The sequence below is a fragment of the Myotis lucifugus genome, unplaced genomic scaffold (assembly GCF_000147115.1).
Source record: "Myotis lucifugus unplaced genomic scaffold, Myoluc2.0 scaffold_107, whole genome shotgun sequence".
Taxonomy (NCBI): Eukaryota; Metazoa; Chordata; class Mammalia; order Chiroptera; family Vespertilionidae; genus Myotis; species Myotis lucifugus.
Genome location: NW_005871155.1, coordinates 1,568,068 through 1,582,892, shown reverse-complemented (window position 1 = coordinate 1,582,892; position 14,825 = coordinate 1,568,068). Strand labels below are relative to the sequence as shown.

Here is a 14,825-nt window from a genome sequence, read left to right as displayed (position 1 = left end):
TTTTGCTCATTTCTAAGTCTTAAGTTTTTCTTATAGTGTTGAATTGGTTTCTAAAATGGGTTTAATGGGCCTTGAGATCACAAGGGGTTGTTGTGAGATGTGACTTATAACATTTATAAATCTTCTTGGAAGATGCTTCAGAAATGGTAGCTGCTCCTTTGGTTTTTTTGCCATTTTGCCTTAGACTGGCAGGAGATTGCTCCCAGGAAATTGCTGAGGAACTGAGCTCCACCTTAGTTCCTGAGTGTTGGTGTCCTGACCTTGTTGTGCTGTTTGTGGTTTAACTGACCTCAGCTGGCTTCTACTCTGCACCTGGTCTACTCATAGGCACCTTCCCCTTTGTTAAGAGGCAGGCTCAGAAGTGTGATGCCTATTTCTTGTCCTTTGCACTCAGGAAGTGTTCTACATCTTTACAATTCCTTCCTATTGTATATGAAGACTTTCTCATGTTCCTAATTAAGGCTTCCCCCTTTTTTCAGATTCTCTGAGGCAGGCTTATGCAAAACGTGGACCCATTGGCAGAAACTGGACAGAACCTGATATAATTTACTATTTCACAGTTACTTCAGACTCTCCCTTCCGCTGTTGACTCTTTGGGAGCTCTAGATGGTGGCCTGGATATGTCCCTCAGGTTCCCTGTGATGCCACCAAAGTGAAGGTATCTGTGGTCAGTCCCCTGTCTTTTAGATATTAAGCTTTTGTGAAAGGCATGGGAGCCAGAAACCTCTGCTTTCTGCTCTTTGGCTGCATCTAGACCAGTGGTTCTCAACCTTCCTAATGCCACAACCCTTTAATACAGTTCCTCATGTTGTGGTGACCCCCAATTTCATTGTTACAAATTGAACATAATTAAAGCATAGTGATTAATCACAAAAACAACATGTAATTATATATGTGCTTTCCGATGGTCTTAGGCGACCCCTGTGAAAGGGTCCTTTGACCCCCAAAGGGTCACGACCTACAGGTTGAGAACCGCTGATCTAGACTCTGTTGTTTTGTCTTAGATCTGTTCCTTTCTGATCGCCCTTCCCAGGGGCAGGTCAGGGAGCATTCAGTGCTCATCTGCAGGCCATTATTTGGAGGCCAACTTGAGTTGCTGTGAGTTGTAAGTGAGCCAAGCCTTTTGTCTGATAGGATGGACAGTGTTAAATATTAGACAACAGGCCCAAAATGGAGTCACTGATGCTAAGCCCTACATCACCAAACTGAGACTTAATTACAGTTTTGGCTCTTCCAGAAATGGAATCTTAAATGAGTCCATCAGGAATCACCTGGTCAGTACTAGTTGCATAATCTGTCTGATACACCCTGCCATCCCTTAGAGCAGCGGTTCTCAACCTGTGGGTCGTGACCCTTTGGGGGTCAAACGATCCTTTCACAGGGGTCGCCTAAGACCATCGGAAAGCACATATATAATTACATGTTGTTTTTGTGATTAATCACTATGCTTTAATTATGTTTAATTTGTAACAATGAAATTGGGGGTCACCACAACATGAGGAACTGTATTAAAGGGTTGCGGCATTAGGAAGGTTGAGAACCACTGCCTTAGAGGAAAGTATGTGCAAATCTTTCATTTTTACAGTTCCTTTCTATCTGCTAGATTGGATGCTACCCAGTTGGAATCAGTGTTTGCTCAAATTAACTCTTCACATTTTTTAACCTGCTCCATGTATCTTTCAATACGAGGACATGGTGATGTCAGTGTAAGAGGTGAAAGGAGGAGGGCTCTGTGGACAAATTGCCACTGGGCACTGAAATAAAGACCAGCTGTGAGGTTCAGTGGTTCTGTTTCTGTAAAATGGGCACGGTACTTGCCTTGCACCCTGGTTGGTGAGTTAATGTTCATAATAATTCTATAGCTCTAGGAAGCTGGCTGAAGAGGGAATAAAAGACGGTATTATTAAATTTGTTTATTTCTCCTCCCCTTTTCAGGCAGAAAGACCAAGTGCTGGGAACCGGAAGTAGTTCTCCGATTGTCCATACTGTGCAGTGAATAGGTATGTTCTTGAGCTGTCTCAGGATGTTTTGTGGTACAGTGGGTGTGGGTAGGTAGGAGAGGGGGTGGGAGTGGGGCACAGGTTTTGCACTTGGCGGGTTTGTCTCTATCAGTATGGAACTGGGAAGAGGGGCTGCTTGCCTGAGGTCATCTGTTCCCTGAGAGGAATTTTTTAGTCTCTTAAGCCAACTTTGGGGGTTACCCTATCTTTGTTTACTCTGCTTAGCTGGGAGGGAGGAGCCAACTTAGAGTCCTCATCAGTGTGTGTGTGTGTGTGTGTGTGTATGTGTGTGTGTGTGTGTTTACTGTGGCCGGCACCCCAAGGCAAGCTCTCTGAAGCCTGTTGGTTTCTCAGGCAAACAAATCAAGGTCAGTGCAGGTTTGACCCTGGAGTGAATGTGAGGTGGCTGGTTCCCACAGGTGTTGACTTGATTCTGATTAGGATTCTCTGTGCTAAGGAAAGGTGCAGGAATTGCTGTTAGAGTAATTCACTCTTTCCCCCATGTCAGAGTTAGAATTGAGAGTCCTAAGTCATGTTGACATCATGGTCTCTTGAGAGGATGTGTTCTGTCTGATCTGTCAACCTCTAGTATTGCCCCATTCCAAACTATTCTCTACTCTACCTGCAGCCCGAAAGATATTTGAAAATGTAAATATGATCATGTGTTTTATTTAAAACTGACAGTGGTTTTCTATGGCCTTTAGAAGTCCAAAATCCTTAGCATATCCCTCCAGGCCCTCCATATACTGACCTTTGCTTATTTTTCCAGTCTTGTTCCTCCTTCACTGCTTTCTTCTGGTCACACTTTGAGATCCTCATTGGCATCATACTTTCCTACCACAGCTTAGAGCTGTGTCATGCCTTGTGTCCAGAGTTGCCCTCTGGAATAGTTGGAAGACTGTAGATACTTCTTTTAAACATCTCCCATCTTTCCTTGTCCTCTCTGCTCCCACATTTACCCATTTCTTGCAATACCACGAAATGATACAACCTTGCCCACATTCAGGAGTTGTAAGTATCTCATTCATTGTGGAAGCTGAGGATTTTAAGCAAGGAAATCCTGATGAAAGTATCTTTCACAGGAGGGATTTGTTTTTCTTACAAAGTAACAAACCCATAGGTAGGATCTAGGATTGAATTCAGCTGCTCATTCTCTTCACTATTCACTCATGGTCACAATATAGCTGCCAACAACAGGAAGGTGGCACAGCACCCAGCATCAAAGAAAGGAAATAAGTCTTCTCTTTATTATTGTTCTTTTTCTCAGGGAGGAAAAAATTGTCTTGGAAATCATCTCTGAGACTCTTTCACAAGCCCATGACCACAGGTGTCCCAACTGTGAGGGACATGGGCAGTTGAGCACCGAACTGCTACTGAAGGAGGCTGCCTCTGCCCATGAGGACGTCAGGGAATGGCCGTGGGAAAGTGGTCTTCCTGTTTATACGATGGGCGCTAATGGTCCTGTAAATGTCTTCTGTGTGGACTTGAGAAGGAAAGGTATCCTGACATTCAGGGATGCCTATTTTCAACCTATTTGCTAGTATCTTTAACTACTCTCTCCAATATGATTACCACTAGCTACATAAAACTTCTTAAAATTAAATTTACATGAACTAAAATGAAGTAAAACTTAAAATTCAGTTAGTGTCGACCTTTCGGTTTCCCTTGGTGGATACCTGGGGAGTGTTGGCTTGGTTTATAGACCAGCTGGTTTTCATTCAAACCAAATAGAAATCAAAAGCTAGAAAATGTGTCTCCCCTCAGAGCAAGAGTATTAACATGAGAATGAACGCCTATGGGTATTCAGCCACATGTTTGTATGGATTGACATGATGTGACTTCATCTTACACAGCAAGCTTTCTTTGTGAAATATTGCTACAGATCGAATTCTCATTTTTTTATTTTGGCTTAAAAATTGTTGACATGTTGGGTTTAATTTTAATTATAGGTTGTTTCAGTTGTGTCAGTGAGCTGTGGCCCTTCAGGTAGGACTAGGAAGGTTTTCCTTGTTTTCATACCATCCTGTCCCAGTGCAACCATTGCCTGTTCCTCAGTTGATTTGACCGGTATGTTCAATTCTGGGCTCAAGAAGGAAACATAAAACGATTAAGTGTTCAGTGGAGAGAGCTCTTTTGCATTATTTCAGTTACAACCAAAGCAATGCTTTTTCTATCCCTAGTGATTTTAAATATTATTAGCCAGCCTAGTGGCTCTCAGTGCTCAGATAGCAAATCAAACTAAACACAGAGGGAAGTAGAATGTAGCTCATTAAGTTAGTTTTGCTTTTGATGAGATCATTTCAAGATCTCAAACAGCAGTGGGGAAAATTTAGAAAGACAATATTGGTGAGATAATTCAAAAACTCTTAAAGTGTCTTCTATATAAATAGTTAGTCTTGAAATATCTAGTAATGAATATATGATCCTCATACAAAAACCAGAAAACAGACTGAGCAAAAAGGGAAGAGCCAGTCACTTCTAGTAGTTCCTCTTGCAAGAGTTCACAAGTGTTGACATTGTGGTGGATACATTTCCAAATTTTATTTCTCTATTTTATCAGTTTATATTTGTTTACTTATCACAAAATTTAAATCTGTTTGAGAAGTGATTTAAAAATGTATCCTTCCATATTTATAATGGTTACACATAATAAATGCACAATTATTATTTATTATGCATATGTATATGAGCAGGTATTGTCTACAGATATTTTTAATCAATAACTTTATTTCTATTTGTTCCAAAGTATTTCATTTAATGGTATATAATTCATTTAATAGAAACTATTGTTTTTGGCTATTATACATATACTGTTGGGGTGTATTCCTCTTATTTGTCTATATATTTAGGATAATTGCTTAGATTTTTTTTTTAAATATATTTTATTGATTTTTTACAGAGAGGAAGGGAGAGAGATAGAGAGTTAGAAACATCGATGAGAGAGAAACATCGATCAGCTGCCTCCTGCACATCTCCTACTGGGGATGTACCCGAAACCCAGGTACATGCCCTTGACCGGAATCGAACCTGGGACCTTTCAGTCCACAGGCCGACGCTCTATCCACTGAGCCAAACCAGTTTCGGCTAGAATTTTTAAGACAGAAAAAAATAAGGTTCAAAAAGACGCCTCCATGACGACTTTGGGTACAACTTCATGCCTGGCCAGGCCAGGGAGGGGCCTCTGGCTGGACCAGCCACTGGCCCCTGAGCAGGCCCTTCCTCTGGCTCTGGGGTGCTCTGGAGCCCTGGAGGTGGACCTGGAGCAGGAGAAATGGACAGATTCACACACAGACCTGACGTTCCGTGCCTTGCCAAAGACAGGAAAGATGCCACTGCCTATAAGGGCACTGCGGCCCATGAATCTCCCTTCCCCAGATCACCTTCTCAGAATGCGTTTCCCTCACCTTCCAGCATGGCCTTGGTGGGCTCTAGATGCTCCAGCTCCATCCAAAGGAGATGGGCGTGGCCCGCGTGGTGCGGGGCAGGGAAGTTGGCCTGCACTGAGGCTTGCTTCAGCTGGAACCAGGGGAAGTGGAGAGCCCGGCCAAAACCCTGCACCTGGTCGGGCCAGGTTCCCACCGTAGAAGCAATGGCTCTGGGGAGAGGTGGGTAGGCAGCGGAGTCAGAATCTTGGTCTTTGCTTACACACAGCCCTCCCAGGGCACCCTTGTTTGGGACCAGACCTCTGTGCCTGCCCCTGCCCATCTAGGGGACAGCTCCATGCCAGCCCCGACCCCTTAGTGGCTGTTCTGAGAGCAGCAGGCCTGGTGATTAAGCAACTTTCACACGGCATCTGTGTGAGTCTTTTCTTCCCATTGACAGTTCTGAATGTCTTGTCCCCTGCCCAGCCCAGCCCTCCATACACCTGGGCATCTGCACTGAGGGTTGAGACAGATGTGTGAGCAGGCCATTTTGAGCCTGGTGTTGGTGGTCAGGAGAGATGATTGTGGAGAGGGGCAGGCAGAGCAGGATGGGACTGGGGTAGGTTTGGGTCTCGGGGACAATTCAGCCCACCCCTCTTCTTAGGTCTTGTGAGGCCAGGGGCCCATCCACAGTCCTCTTTGACCCCTGTCCTCCCAGAATAGAAGCCATCAGGGCTTAGGCCTCCCTTGGGAATGAGAAGATGTGTAAGATCGTGGTTCTGCCAGGCCCTCTCCACGCATTGCCTTCATCCTGTGGACTCAGGAGGCCCTCCTTCTGGACCCAAAGACCACCCGCTTTTTGACTTGGCCCTGTGGTGTGTCACCCTGGTCATTATGAGGAGGTATGCCTCCAGATGTGGAGAAGACCTTGATGGCATCAGATCTGATGGGTGGGGGACGGGACCTGAGAGTGATGGACAGTGTCACTGTCTGATTCACCGAGTGGAACTGGGGCCCAGGGATTGTGTCTCCTTCATTTTCCAAGTTATGCTAAGTGTCTCCAAAAGTGCCTACTTGTGGTAGGTGTTTAATACACATTGTCGAATACATGAACTCCAACGAGAACCATCCCAGATATATGAGTGGGCCTGTGGCCCCCTGCTCTCCCTAGTCTGCCAACACCAATGATGAGGACAGGGATCTGCTAAGTGGATTCCTGAACTCCTTGACTGGTTGTTTTCCACGTGCTTTTGCAAACTCAGAAATGCCACAGGCCAAGGAAAATATAAAAACTAACAGAATAAAATAAAATGAAAAAACAGAAATGCCACAGGCCACTGATGGGTCAGGCAGATGACTTTTCATGGGGGACAGATAAATAATGGGCATGAACAACTATAGCCCATCCAGCAGCCCTTTCAGCAGAGCCAGGCAGCAGGTTAACACCTGCCATGGCTCATCCCTACAGTAGTCTCTGCAAGAACCTTATGAGGTTTATCCTCTAGCCCCTACCCCACTTTTCAGAAGAGCGAGCTGAGGCTCACAGAGATGTGGTGACATTTTTAAGACACAGAGCTAGCAGTGCTCAGAATCACCACCATGCCCAAGAAGGGGGAGAGTGCTCACCTATTAAACAGCAGGTCCAGGAACTCTTGGGCTCTGGATAAGGCCGGGTGGATGGATATAAACGTGGTGGTGCGGGAGATGTTTCCACCATGAAGAGCTGGTACCATCGACGCTGCCACCTTCCTCATTGTGCCTTCCTGTAGGGCCCGCATCCTGTTAGCCTCACTCAGGTTGCATGTTAATTCAGCTGCACACTGGGTGGGTCAAGGAGGGATCTGTCAGTGGCATCCCCATGAATCATGAGGAGGATGAGGTCTGGAGCTCAGGCAGGAACTCTCAGACCCTTAGGGACGTGTCCAGAGGAAGGACAGGAGTGTCCGTACTGAACCAGGTTCTAGATTTTAAAGGTACCACTTAAGTTTGGTGGACAGGGGATATTTATACAATTGTTACCTTCTAGTCATGTTGTTTTAGCTAAGGAGCAACAGACCTCCTTGTCTAAATAGTCTTTATGAATGAAGACCATTGTTCCAATGAATTCTCTAGAAACATCTCCGTTATAGAGATGAGAGCTCAGAGGCTTAGGGATGTCAAATGGCAGCTCCAGGGCATGCTGGTCAGAACTGAAAACTGTCCCAAGCTAGGACTGCATGACATTCCCTCTTAGCTGCCTGAGACTTCTCTGCTCCTGACCTGGATAAAAAGGGCCTCGGGAACCTTAACCCTCCAAGTTGGAGGACAGGGTACAGGGTAGACCCAGCCTACAAAAACCATTGTCTCCCAAAATGACACTTCTGTTTCTTCCTTTTACATTAAAGGACATTTTTGGACCTTCATTATGGCGATCCCAGATTCAGCCAAGGGGCAAAGGCTTGATGAGTCCAGACTGGAGAAAGTTGGAGTTCGAGCACATGACTCAGGAAGTAGCTAATCCATGTGGCTAGTGGAAAGCCGATGGGTGAGTCAAAGTACCCATGAGGCAATTGCCAGTAAAGGAACACTGTGATTGCCTTGAACAACCTGGTCTTGGATTGGTCAAAATTTAAATGAGTGAGAGATCCTTGGGCCAGATTGGGTGCTAGTCAGTGGCCATCATCACAAAACTATGTTGGCAACATCACTGCTTCAGCCTTTTCCATTTGTAATCAGGCTGCAGCTCCTAAAATGTTACATGTGCACATCCTTCCATCTGGACTGGACGTCTATCTACAGCTGTATATCACAATAGTATATCCATTGTGGTGTGAATTGTATCACCCAAATTCCATGACCTTGGAACTGCTAGAACTTGAGAATGTGCCTGTCCTTGAGTTCTAGTCTCTAAGCAAGCCATTCAGGTAAAGGGAATTCAGTGGTCTTGGTCTTAATCCAATATGACTAGTGTACTTAGAAGAGAAGGGGAGGATATACGGAAGCAAAGAGGGGACTCCTTGTGGCACGGAGATAGAAGACATCCATCCACAAGCCCAGGAGAGACCCCCTCAGGAGGAACCAGGCCTGGTGACACCCTCATCTCTAACCTGTAGCCTCTGGAATTGTGAGAAAATGAATGTCTGCTGTTTATACCAACCAGTCTGGTTTGATGTTACAGCAGCAGGAGGAAACTCATACAGTACATTTGGACAAACTTAAGTGTTTCTCACAGCACTGCTGGTATGGTGCCTGAATTGAATTATGCCACTGTCCCACAGCACTGAAAGTCTGCATGGCAGTGGCAGAGGACCTCTGTGATTGGAGAAGGTCTGCAAGGACAGGATACCTGGGGCAGGTAGTTTAAACAACATAAAAAGGAAAATGTAAATGTGTTCGTGGCCTACTGTGAAATGAAACAACATATTTTTTCTCTCTAATATTCCTGCAAGTATGTGTGGAGTGTCCTCCTATGTAGCTGGAGGGAGAAGCGGAACTCTAGATTCCTTTGTGCATGGGACTGTGGGACACTCTAGGGCAGTGATTCTCAACCTTCTGGCCCTTTAAATACAGTTCTTCATGTTGTGACCCAAACATAAAATTATTTTCGTTGCTATTTCATAACTGTAATGTTGCTACTGTTATGAATTGTAATGTAAATATCTATATGCAGGATGGTCTTAGGCGACCCTGTGAAAGGGTTGTTTGACCGCCAAAGGGATCGCGACCCACAGGTTGAGAACCGCTGCTCTAGGGGAAGCCCAAGGAGGATCCTGGGGAGTCCTCTGATTTGAGTCTGGGTTCTGAGCCCTGCCAGGTCATCTCAGGGTGGTGGGTGAGGAGACACACTCCTCCCCCTCAACCACCCCTGGGCCAGCTCTTACCTCAGTCTGGCACTGGATGGTGTCTGTGGCCTGACGCACCTTCCCCTTGTCTAGGGAGATAGAAGAGTTGAACCCATCGATGAGCTCTTCCACAATGTCCTCTTTGGAGCTCTACAGAGACAGAGCCCGTCCCGGGCCAGTAGGCATTAGGAACCCTCCACCCAATCTGCGGTTCTATCTGACAGCAGCCCTGGCAACTCAGACAGTCTGTTAGGACTCAATGAGGATGTTCCCGGCAGCCCTGCTGAACTAGCAGCAGAATTGTTCATAAGTTCCAACAGCACTGAAAGGCTGAATCACTGAGGAAAATTATGTCCTTTCTGAGGTGATAGGGAGATGCAGAAGGTCATGACTGCTGATGTGGCCAGCCTGCAATGGTTTGCTGTGCTCTGTGAGATGACAAGTTGCACAGAAGTGTATCCAGTTCTTGTTCATACCACCCAATCAAGTGTGATGATGTATAAAGCTCTGAGAAGGTCTCTAAAGACAGTTGTGCTGACTACTCCACAGGATACCAGGGTCAGGTAATTCAAACCACTAAAGAGCAACATGCAAATGTGCTCGTGTTCTACTGTGAAGTGGAACAACATACTTTTTTTTTCTAATATTCCTAAACTATGTGAGGAGAGTCTCTCCTACCATGTAGCTGGAAGGAGAAGTGGAGGTCCAGAATCCTTTATACATAAACCTGTGGACACTCTAGTGGGAACACCCGGAGGAGTCCCCAGATTTGAGTCTGGGTTCTTGACCCTCCCTGGTCATCTTGGGTTCTGGGGTGTGGAGACCCCCCGAGGCCAATTCTCACCTCAGACCAGCACTGGCTGCTGTTGTTGGCCTGGTGCACCTGCACCCTGACCCGGCAGATGGTATAGTGGGGCCCATGGACCACCTCCTCAATGATATCCTCATTGGAGTTCTGCAAAAATAGAGCTGGGTATTGAGCCAGTAGGCATCCGGAACCTTCCATCTGTGGTCCCCTGTTATGGCAGACCTAGCAAACTGATACATTCTGTTAGGACACAGTGAGGATATTCCTGGCAGCCCTGTTGAACTGACAGGATTGAATCATGCAAGGTCCAACAGCACCAAAATGCTGGTGGATAAGGCCACAGCTCCTGACCTGGCTGGCATACAATGGTTTGTCGTGCTCTGTGAGATGACAGGTTGCAGAGAAATGTGTCCAATACCTTCATTCCTCCCCATGCTTTTTTCTTTTTCCTTTCTTGTGTTTTTGTACAAACCACCCTATCATGTATGATGATATGTAAGGGTTGGAAAAGTCATTCAAGGACAGTCGAGCTGACTGCTCCACAGTATACCTGGGGCAGGTAGTTAGACAATCATAATGAGCCAAATGCAAAGACAGCAAGAATTTTTCTCTCTACCATTTCAACAAATATGTGAAGACTGTATTCCTACCCTACCTGGAACCTGGATGGGAGTATTGGAGGTATAGATGTCTTTGGGAGTGGGCCTCAGATTTGAGTCTGGGTTCTGGTCCCACCCAGTCATCCCAGGTCCTGTTTGTGGGACAGCTCTCACCTCAGCCTGGCACTGGATGGTGTTCCTGGCCTGGCGTTCTTGTTCTTTGTACCGGTTGACGGCATAACTGAATGCCTCAACCAGCTCCTCTACGACATCCTCGTTGGAGCTCTACAAAGACAGATCCCGGTGGCCTGCCTGGGCATTGCCAGCTTAGGGAGATGCCCACCGCAAATTCTGCTCCCCAGATCAGGCACAGAGGGGCATCTGCAAAGACCTCCAGGGAAGGCATGAGATGACACCTGATGGGCTCAAGATTAACAAGTGTGTGAGGAGCTTGGTACCCAGTGCTCATATTTCCATCCTACCAGCTATGAGTTGGGTATGAACATGATAGACCCACCAGGCTTCCAATCGCCAACAACCAGCTCCTGCCCAGGATGAGTGCCCTTCATCCCCCACTTTCCCTCACCAGGCCCAACACACACAGGTATGTAGGATGAGGGGTCAGAGGCTGGGGCTGGCCTTGTAGGATCCCAGTTGGGCCTGGCATGGGATGGGCCAGCCGTTGGTTACCTGAGGGCGCCTCCTGCCAGAGGTGAGAGGTGGTCCATCTCTCACTCTGGGCTTTCTTCTGCCCAGAGCCTCGGCACAAAGTCGGGAAGCAACAGAGAAACATCCTCCTCTCCTGACTGTCTGCAGTCAAGTGAACTAGACTTCTCTTTTCTGTTGGGATTCTGTCACCTGTCACCGAGGAAGTGAGGTCACCCTTTCAAGGTTCCATGACCTGCGCCCCTTCCTCCAATCAGAGCGACCAAAAGCCCCCCCTGGGCTGTTGACCGTTGCCCCTCCTGGCCCATGTCATCTCCACACATGTGCACCAATACCTAACACAGCCTTCCCACAGTTCCCTGGGCATGTCCCAGGTCCCCAGCTTGGAGGAGAAAGCTGAGTTCATACCTCCTTTTTCTTATGAGTTCTGTGCCCTAGGGAAGCCTTTGTGCCTCTCAGAGCCTCCCCAGTCTCCCTACCTGCACAATGAGAGTGATGCTAGACACCATTTCCTAAGGACCTCATCAGGTATGGATGAGATAATGCCTCTATCACAGCCTGTGGGCTGGTGTCCCATGAATCTGGTACACAAACATAGAAGTGGAAGCATTACAAGAAGGGGTGGGTTGTAGCATGGAACATCTACCTAAACATGCCGGGGGGGGGCAGTGTGTGATCTTGGGGAAGTCACTGCCTATCTTGGCCTCATGTCTGTACCTTGAAGGGGTTAAAATGATAGGAAATTCAGATATTGTCATTTACTGACCTAAAACTTCCCAGTGGTCTCTTGTTAAACTTAGAATCAGACCCAGTGCCTCATGTCAGTCCATGTGGTGGGAGCCTTCACAGTGGCTTCTAGTGATTCCTGCCTCCTGGTGGGAACATCCTGTGCGTCCGCTGAGTGCTTAGGAACTGGCTTCTGAACAGTTGAAAATACAGCCCAGGTGATGGGGTGTCATGTCCTGTCACTCCTCTGTCATTCTTGAGTTTCCTTCCTTCCTCTAAGCCTCTATTTCATTTTCTCTACTTATATCTGTGTTTGTCTGCCTGTCTGTCTGTCTGTCTGTCTTATCCGTAGAAGTAGGAGAGCAAGCACCCATGTTTTGAGCTGCCCTATGTAGAGACCTTATTGGAGAGAACTGAGGAAGTGCCCAGGCCAACAGGCAGGAGCTAGAGCTCTCCTCAGGCTAACCTGCATCCTGACACAAACCAGGCGAGTGACCTTGGGGGGAAATGTGTTCCTAGTTCAGCCTCAGTGAAAACATACTTCCTGCTTCACAGAGACCTTGGGGCAGAGGCACCCAGCCCAACCGTGCCCAGATGCCCGGTCCACAGAAGTTGTGAGGTGTTAGTAGTGTACTTTACAGGTGTAAGAGCATGTTGTTTTGCCTTAGTATGCCCATTTGACATGTGGCAATAATAAAAACATACCCTCTCTGAGGTCCTGGAGAATGTAAAAGAATTAATGTTTCAAAAATGGTGAGCACACGTGGCCTATCCCAAGGGTTGTGTCTACATGTTATAGGTCAGTTTAAAAATTCTTGTTACAGTGTCTAGAACAGTGGTTCTCAACCTTCCTAATGCCACGACCCTTTAATTCAGTTCCTCATGTTGTGGTGACCCCCAATTTCATTGTTACAAATTGAACATAATTAAAGCATAATGATTAATCACAAAACAATATGTAATTATATATGTGTTTTCCAATGGTCTTAGGCAACCCCTGTGAAAGGGTCGTTTGAACCCCAAAGGGGTCGCGACCCACAGGTTGAGAACCGCTGGTCTAGAAGGTCCTGAGGGTGTGAGCGAGCCAAGCCTTTTGCCTGTTAGGATGTAGGGACTGTTAACTATTAGACAACAGGCCTATAATGGAATCGTATGTGCTAACCCCTACATCACCAACCCGAGACTTGATGACAGTTTTGGCTCTCCGAGAAATGGAATCTTCAACCAATCAGCCTGATGTACCCTGCCATCCCTTAAAGCAGAGTGAGAGAATTTCCAACTTTCTTCAGACTTTTAACAAAGTCTCTAAGTGGCTGACAATGGTGATCTAATACTCCGTCCTTGTTCTCAAAAAGAAGCAACATTAATGCAGGCTTCTTGGAACTCGGCAGCTTCTTCGGGACAGACCATTCCTCCTCCTACAGTTCTTAGCTGAACACATAGGGGCAGCAGAGTCCAGCCTGCCCCTGACCCCCATTGTATCATACCTGATATTGAGGGGCACTGCTCAGTGCTATAAGAAAAAAGGTGGGAAGAACACCTTACCATATCGAAAACCAGAAGGAGATGTAAGTGATGCATTTAGTAGCAGCAATGGTAATGACCATCGGGCACCCTGAGCTGGTGGCTCTGTAATTAAATCCAACCAGGTTCATTACATGAAGGAAACATTGAAGCTTGAGATTAGTCCTGCCAGTGGGTGGTAGGTTTGTCTTTTCTACATATCTATATAAATATTGACATATCCTGGCTGGCGTGGCTCAGTCATTGAGCGTCTACCTAAGAACCAGGAGTTCTCAGTTCGATTCCCAATTAGGGCACGTGCCCGGGTTGTGGGCTTGATCCCCAGTGTGAGGCATGCAAGAGGCAGCTAATCAATGATTCTCTCTCATCATTGATGTTTTTATATATATCTCTCCCGTCCTTTCTGAAATTAATAAAAAATATTTTAAAATAAATATAGACATATACATATATAAAATACATAATTTGAAAATATAAGTATAAATGTACATTATATTAATGTATTAGAGGCCCAGTGCACAATTAAATTGTGCATGTGTAGGGCCCCATAGGCCTAGCCTGCCATCAGGGCCATGTCCGCCACCCCGAGACACCTCGCACACTCCACAGACGCTGCCGGTGCCCCGCCCCACCCGCCGTGAGAGTCGTTGCTCGTTTGGTCATGACGCTGTAATGATATAGATATGTGGAAGAGTGCTTCTATACATCTCTCTATTCTATGCAATGTGACTTTAATAGGCAAGAATTTGTTAAATGAGAAAAAATATAGACTCAAATTTAAAAATAGAATGATAATTAAAATTATATGAAAATCCAGTATCTATATTGAGAAGGCTTTTTTTCTTACAGACAAAAAAGAAGTTATTTCAGGGAATTCTGGTGAAGATGGCTGAGTCGATGGATACTGTATTCACCTCCTGCCGTGACCACATAAAAATTACAATTAAATTATAGAGCAACCAACCTAGAGAACTATCTGCAGACTAGCCGCACAGAAGTCCTATAACTAAGATTATAAAGAAGTCACATCAAGAATGTTAAAAGGGGTGGAGACTCAGAATGGGCTGGCCCCACTCCCACACATGGCATTTGAGGAAAACAGAGGGCTGTCTCAGTTTCAAAGGTCCCCTGTAAGAGCAAGGAGTCTCAGCTCCACTGCCTAGCCTGGAACACCAGTGCCGGGAAGAGAGTCCCCAAAACATCTGGCTGTGAAAACCAGTGGGGATTCCATCTGTCCAGTTGGGATGGAGGATGCTAGAAACCCCTGGCATCCTCTTAAAGGATGCTTGAACAGACTCTAGCTTACAGGCATTCACCCT

General features: G+C 46.2%; 1 long non-coding RNA gene across 2 annotated transcripts in view; it reads left to right on the top strand.

The window, feature by feature from the left end:
• LOC106697848 overlaps positions 1-14,490 on the top strand; it is a 20,168-nt gene extending 5,678 nt beyond the window's left edge. The window contains exons 2-3 of one of the 2 annotated variants that reach the window (XR_002830308.1): positions 1,936-2,000; positions 14,356-14,490. This is a non-coding gene — a long non-coding RNA (uncharacterized LOC106697848). Of the gene's footprint in view, positions 1-1,935; positions 2,001-7,746; positions 7,881-14,355 lie in introns of those variants that run through there. The other variant, XR_002830307.1, reaches the window with a different exon arrangement.
• Positions 14,491-14,825: the final 335 nt, after the last annotated feature.